Source organism: Poecilia latipinna, unplaced genomic scaffold (assembly GCF_001443285.1).
Source record: "Poecilia latipinna isolate Pla-1442-1.1 unplaced genomic scaffold, P_latipinna-1.0 Scaffold2203, whole genome shotgun sequence".
NCBI lineage: Eukaryota > Metazoa > Chordata > Actinopteri > Cyprinodontiformes > Poeciliidae > Poecilia > Poecilia latipinna.
This window is the reverse complement of record NW_015114819.1, coordinates 40,491-48,165: the sequence shown is the minus strand read 5'-3', so window position 1 is coordinate 48,165 and position 7,675 is coordinate 40,491. Positions and strand designations below refer to the sequence as shown.

General features: G+C 38.4%; 1 long non-coding RNA gene across 1 annotated transcript; it reads right to left on the bottom strand.

The window, feature by feature from the left end:
* Positions 1-1,554: 1,554 nt before the first annotated feature.
* On the bottom strand, positions 1,555-5,717 carry LOC106936719 (uncharacterized). Its single transcript, XR_001422194.1, has 2 exons — positions 3,169-5,717; positions 1,555-2,744 (listed from the first exon to the last, which is right to left on the bottom strand). It is a non-coding gene; the product is annotated as an uncharacterized LOC106936719 (long non-coding RNA).
* Positions 5,718-7,675: the final 1,958 nt, after the last annotated feature.

The following is a 7,675-nucleotide window of genomic DNA, read 5'->3' as shown; positions in this document are numbered from 1 at the left end:
TGCAGCAAGATGCTGCAGATCTTCTATCAGTCTGTTGTTGAGAGTTTCATCTCTTCTGCCGTCTTCTGTTGGGCCAGCAGCATCAGAGCGAGGGACCTAAAAAGGCTCAACAGCCTGATAAAGAAGGCTGGTTCTGCTCTGGAGACGACTGTGGAACCTCTGGAGATGCAAAGAAAAAGAATGTCTCTGATACAGCATCTATAGGCTAAATCAAAAATACCAGTCAGTCTACCAGTCTGACACTTTTTTTTAGTTTGAATACATTTTATTTTTATTATAAGTACAGTTCAGTAGTTACAAAACAAAGCATCTGCCATAAGGATACAGCAAAACATAGAGTGTTCAGCTCACAAGACAGGATTTGTACATCATATGTGGAATGGAATGATCGTTTTAGCTGGTTCAGAGAAGGAGAGAGCCCAAGCTCCACTCTCACTGTGAATCTCTCATCTTTACTCAGATAACAGAGATAAGATCAAAAGTCAAAACTGTTGGTCAGTGATTTCATCATCCAACTGGTTTGCTTTGACCCCACTTCCAAACCCCAAAAAGGATAGCTTCTCACTTTTCAATGTCTCACCTTTGTTATTATTTAGATTTAGAATATCCTCTTCTATAAAATTGAAAGTATGGTTTATTGTGGTCTGCAGAAATCATTTCAATGTAGCTGCAAAGAAAACATTGGCAGGGCAAAAATCTTCTCAGGCTGGTATCCAAGTTCAGAAAGTCACCCAGGAGAAAGCAGTAACAGGTCTATGCTGTAGGTCAGAAAGGGATTAGCATACAAAAAAAAAAAAAAAAATCTGAGGAACAATTTTTAAAAGTCACATACAGTATAGATGTTGATCAAACTAAAAAAAAAAAAAGTATTATATTTGGACTATACATACCGCATTAGACTATTTTTTCTCTGAGTTTTTTTTTTTTACCTCTGGGTTCACAAAAAAATGACAAACATTTCACAATGCCAAGGGACACACAAACACACGCTCATTTTAGTTAATTAGCTAGTTTTGTACTGTATAGGTTGGATTTATAATACTATCACAGTGCAAAATACTTCTGAGAATCCAAACAAATGAAAGAAATCAGAAAGGATAAGTCCCTCTATGCATTATGGATCTGTATATATGGGGGCACAGGAGACGATTGTCATCTTTTTCCTCTTTTTTCTCATTTTTTTCTCTCTTTTTTGATCAGTAAATGGACAAGGCATTAATGTACAGTACATATAAAAGTTCAAAATAAAGTCAACCCTACATCCTACAGTCTAGCACAGTTACATAGCTTTGAAGTAGCAATAACAGATGACTTGTAATCTAAGGCTATACACATTGTCTTTTTCCAGTTTTATGCTATTTTTTTCTCATCTTAAAGTAAATACATCAAACCATTTTCAGTAGTCAGTAACACTGTGCAACAATGATTGGTGGCAGTATTATACAAACATCTGCAACACTACAGTCCTCCAGGTTAGATATGAGAGATGAAGCAAAAGGGATGTAGGGGTTCAAAGAAAGAAAACTGTTCTTGCTCTTTTCGTTTTTTTGATTCTTTTTTTTTAATTCTTCCGTTTCAAACTTGAGAAGAACGGCGGCCGTGTGATTCTACGGCCAATAAACTATCGACACTCCTCTACTTTCCCTCATGGCAAACATTTTAAATGTCGACTTTGTCGCGCTGCTGAATATCTTTCTATTTACATCAAGCACCAGAGCTGCATTGAAAAAAATAAAGAAAACAATTGAAAAGAACAGGTTCTGTAGTGGGATGAAGGCCTGGTTATGGAGGGTGTTGAATTTATAGCAGTTTGACCGTTCCATCTTCGCAATCCTTACTAACACCGCCATCATCAAAAGCCAACCAGTCATACCTTCAGAACCATGTTGAAAAAAAGGACCATGTCTGTAGTTAGCCATGTTCAGCGTGAATGATGTGAGACATAAACAGGGAGTCATGGCAGCTGAAAGGAGAGGCGCGAGGTGCTAGTTTGACAGGAATGTGCTTGGTCTCAGTCAACAGTCTGCTAAAGTTTAGTTTCTATTCAGCAGTAGAATACATTCTACCAAGTACAACAGGATAATCTTCACTTTACAGGAAAAGGAAACAGATTTCATTAAGTTTTTAATACTTCAGTCCTAGTTACAAAAGATTTTTTCTAGCTCCAGGAATGTGTCGGTAATGTCAGGGCTAGTTTACAGGAAGTCATCTTCAGACAGGTAGTTTCATCCAAAGAAAAGAAAGAAGACCTGAAGGAAAACAGAAGCAATGCGTATAGGACAACAAAGACAAGATGCATTCAGACCACAGGAAACACAAAGGAAGGTTGCCATCATCTTGATAAGTGTGCGAGGATGCTTGCAAAAGTCATTAGGTCCAACTCGCAAATTCAAACACCGTCTTAGAAGTCCCATTGAACAGTTCTCTCTTTCCATTCCCTCTGACGGTAGTTTTTTTTTTTTTAAATCATCTTAAATAAAGTCTCTGTTATAGTGTTTTCCTTCATTTAACCTTCATCCTCCTTCACCTCATCATCACCTTCATTGTCATCATTGTGGTCGTCGCTGAGCCTTGCTCTGGTGGAAGTTGTTAGTCTTTGTTTCCAACATGGGCGTCCAGCCCCTTAGGCTCACCCAGGTTATGGTTGTTAGGGTGGCTAAGATCGTTGTTAAGCTGGTTGGGCTCGAGGGTCAACGCGGGGTCATGGGTCATGGGCTGGTCCTCCTCTCCTAGCCACAGATGTGCTGCAGCCAATGAGAGAACAAGAGGCAGATTAGCACTGTGAGCATGTGAACACTAACACACTCAAACTCTTCAGCATTGAATCTTGTGGTTACATTTCTGAATGTCAGCTTTCGCAGTCAACGTAAAGTTTTAAACATGAGTTTTAAATGTCACCTGCTGAAGATTAATCTGTAGACTACTAATCAACAACAGTTGACACTGAAAATTGAAACTGGACCAAGATTAAAGGGGAAGTTCACCGTCCCATAACAACTCTGCTCTCAAAAACATCAAAGTTGTTCATCTAAACACATGTTTAGGAATCTTTGAACCATTGTCTCATTGGAACTGCGTGATTATTTACACAGAAGCTTATGATTACTGACACAGGAAGTGAAGGTTGGAGGTAGTGCAGCACCAATAACCTTCCTGTATCAAACAAACCTGTGAGCAGAAACACCATCAATTTTCTGTTGGTGCACTGCTTCCTATCTCTGTTTACTGAATAAATAATCAACTTCTCTGTAAATAACTGCACAAAGCAGAACTGATAATGATAGTTTAAAGCAGTGGTGCCCAAAGTGGGTCCTGGAGGGCTGGCATCCTGCATGTTTCTCTCTGATGGTAGTAACAACCTCTATGGAGCATGTCAGTGTTCTTCTTAGACCTTCCAATGAGCCATCATTTGATCCAGGTGTGTTAAACCAGGGAGATAACTAAAGCATGCAGGATGCCGGCCCTCAAGGGCCCACTTTGGACACCACTGGTTTAAAGGTTCATAACATAGTTTTGAAAAGACTACTTGTTCGAGCCACCAGTGCCAACTAATCTCAATGTCCACATTGAGATTGTCTAATGAATACAGTTTGAGAAGGATCTATTACAAGGATGGTAATAATATAAAAAAACAACAAAACCTTTAATAATGTCTTTGTGTTCTGAGTTTTTTTCTGTCTGGCACAACTGTAGTGAGAAGATGTTTTTATTTTATCTTAGCGTTTTAAAATGTAGATGTCTGCTGTATTTTCCTTGGAAAAGTAACAAGTTTTGTTGGATAATCTGCAAAAGTAGTAAACTATTAATGATGTATCAGTGCCTTTCTTTGAGGTTTCATTTTTCTCCACACAAAAATCTGTGAAGAAGTTCAAATCTCAGTAAAATGACCTGCTTTAAAATAGTTTAGTCCGTGTCTTCTAAGTTACATAATCAGTTAATGATCAAAGGAAAGTTCAAAATAGATTGGCCCACATGCAAACTAGTGATTGATATGAAAATAGTTTAGTTGTCATTAAGTTAGTACATCTGGAACAGGAATGGGAAAGATTACGTGATCTCAAGTGGAGGGACTGTGTTAAGTCGAAGCAGCAGGTTCAGGTTTACATAGAACAGGTGATGAATCAGTTTGTAACTCGGGAATCTGGAATGTGGTCTGTCTTTTGGAGGAATGGGCTTCTTTCAGATTTAGATTATATGAGTTGATTATCTCAACTCATATCACTGGTCAGCCATGGTGAGTGACTTAGCACTCACCATGGCAATGTGAAAGTATGTCCAGGATTTCCTCTCTATTTGGTTGTTTTGGTGAATTCCTTAATGTTAGAATCTATCAGGCCTGTTGAACATCGTCAATCAGGTCAGATCAGATCAGGTGTCTCTGTTCTCTCTGGTCCTGTGGGTTCTGGTGGTGCTGCTGTCATTATCATTATCTGCTGTTTTATCATTTTTCTACCTCACACATATTCTGACACTCTGTAACAATCACTACAGTTTATTAAAGCAAGATCACAGCTTTAATAAACTGCAGCATCTATTGAATAAATCCACTGCTAATTGCAAACAGTGTTTTTCTGTCTCACTCATAGTAGTGTACAAAGTGACTTCCTTATTTGAAGATAAATAAAATGTCTTCAAAACAGAAGCTGGAAATGCATTATAGTTATGACACCTGGGGTAGTAGTTTCATACGAGTTACAAGCAACTCACTTAACTCAATAAGCGTGACAAGCAGCGTGACAGTGTGTGAAAAGTGAGCAGAGTGATTCAATTAAAAAAAGAACTAAAAATAAAAATGAAGTATTGTAAAACAGCTGGAAACAGATAACTGTTATTGCGTCCAGAAGCACTGACAACCTTCCCCTCACCCCTCCTACACACACACACACACACACACACACACACACACACACATACACACGTCTGCATTTTCATTCCCTCAGCAACTTATTTGGAAATTATTTTGCAATAAAACATCACCAAGAACATTTGCATGTCATGCTCTTTTAAAACTGGCGTTATGAATCTGACAAAATCAAATTAAAACACGAGTTTATTTGAACCGCACTCTCTTCCTCTCTCTCTCTTCCTCTCTCTCTCTTCCTCTCTCTCCCTCTGTCTCTCTCTCTCTCTCTCACACACACACACCAGTACAGATATGGGTATCAGAATGAACGGAGTTAATAACAAGATAAAACATCTCTGAGACTCAATGCTGAGTAATAACTCTGCGGCCGTCTGTTCATTGAGGAAATGGCTCCAACATGCACTAACTTCCCTCCCCTGTACGTCTCATAAGACTCTGCTTATGCCCTTCAAATTGCTCGGTTGATTAAAAAATAACACTAAAAAAAAGTTTTCTTTTGATGTAATTAATATTTGTAGAATAAGTGGTATATAGCCTATGACTAGAATTTATTTATTTTTTTTCAAATTCATTTTGCACTCACTATTTATTTCTGGACTAACATGATGTTATACACAGCTACGGCCACAAGATGGCAAACTAAGACAGTAAATGAGTCACTGGAAGCTTCCGGCAGCTTTCCATGTTGTTCATTTAACACACGTCTCCTTTAAAGGTTGTTTAGTCTCGGCATTGCAAAATTGAAAGTTGCACCTCAGTGAGAAGCTAATGTTGCTCTTTTAAAAGCCTTTCATTTACATTGCCAAATTTTGCCATGAGATTGTTTCTTTTTAATTTTTTTATTTAATTTTTTATTTATTTATTTTTTTATGTGCAAAATCTTTCAAAGCTTGGGCAAAAACAAAGCCCCCCCCCCCCCCCTGAATCTTCAAAAAGTATTTTGCTTCTCCCCAAGGGCACTTCCTGCCTGTGACTTCCCTGTAAAGAAACTTCCTGTAACGAGCTCCAGATTAGGGCCCCATATTTGATTTTCACTGTTCATTAACTAAGCCACCTGGAATGTTATTATTTAAGCATGGTGCTCCTTCTCCCCAAACAACTGCCGCTGCGAAGGAGGGGTAAGAGATTTCCTGGCCAACTTTATAGGTTTAGCATAACTTCCCCCCCACCATCACAGTTTTTAATTTCCCATTCGGGTAGACGGCAGATGCACCTAACAGACACAGAAAACCTGCCTGGCATTCATTTATCACATGAATGCAAGGCTTATCTCTTTGTTTTCATCAAAGCACCCTGGGGGGGTGGGGGGGGAGTGAAGATGCAGTGTGCATACATGATGGTTATAAGATGGCAGCGTGATTCAGATAAACATACTTGTCACTGGAAATAATTTACAGCACATGCCACATTCCTATGTAATGACATAAAGGAGCAGGGCGCCCTCATGTGGCATTGTGTGAGATGGCAGATGGCAGGAGAGAGGGTGTGGGGATTTTGTGGGAGAGGACCTGGGAAAGCAAAACATATGGTGTGAGGACACCCAGCTCCAGGATCCATCCACTGTTAATACATGTGTCATGCTCAACAGAATGGATAAATGGGATGGAGGAAGGAACAATGGTGTACCACTTCACTCTGAGCCTGCGTGAGAGACCGCATGGGAATAAGGTGGTGGAGATATGTGTGGAAGTGTGAGCGGAAGAAACGTAGTCTCAAAGGATAATGTGGCATCAACTGCAGCTATGTGCATAAAAAAAAACAACAACAAAAAACAAACAACATTCAGTGTTTGATGATGTTGGAGCCAGGACATACGTCTGATTCATGTTCAGGTTCCAACAGTAGCTATTATATTTTTATTTAACCTGAGTATCTAAAACTCTCATTATATTTTATCAATCTAGATTGAATGAAATTGTGCTTTATGTTCCACATCTGCTCTGACTCCACATCAGCAAACTGTGTGGAGTTTGCAGGTGTGGAGACAGTGAGATTAAATCCAGTTTGTTGATTTATTTGGTTTTCAGTGGATGACTAAAAAAAATTAAAAGAAATTAAAAAAATCCAAATTTAAACACAACTCCAAAATAAATAAGTAAAGGCAGCTAGAGACATCCACACCAGGGCTACAACTAACTATTCCCCCCCCGATAAAAAATTCAGAAATAATAACACAAACAATGGCACATTCAGCAGATTTTTCATTTAACGACTTAATCATTTGTATACAATATTAAGAATATATGCAAATAAACAAATAATGTATTTTAGAAATTGAACATTTTATTGCCTAAAAGCATAGCCTTCCTCTAGCATTCGCTTTTTATATGTATCTATGTTAAATGCTAAATAGTTGTCGTTTTGCTGAAAGAAAAGCAAAAGGTAATTTGCTATTCACCAAAATTTCTTTTTTTTGAGTCTTTATAACAAATAATCAATTATTAAATTAGTTGAACACAATTAATTTGATTAATCATTTCAGCCTGTGTCTGACCCCTAAATATCATAAACCCTGATACACACAAATACTGCAAATATGATGGCAATAAGAGAAATGCTAACATTAGTAGCATTCAGCAGTCCTTCAGTGTGTTTCAATGCTTTTCCTATGTGAAAACACAGGATGAACGGTGGTTGAGGAGTTGGGGCGGTTGGGTTTACTGTGATCCCTACATGGTTGGTAATAAACTGTTTCTAACTTCTCTCCAGCTTCATGTCGTTTGCTGGCTTCCTTGGTTTCCACCTTTTCCAAATATCTAAAACAAATCTCTGAACATTTTCAGTTACACATCAACTCTAATCACACTGCAA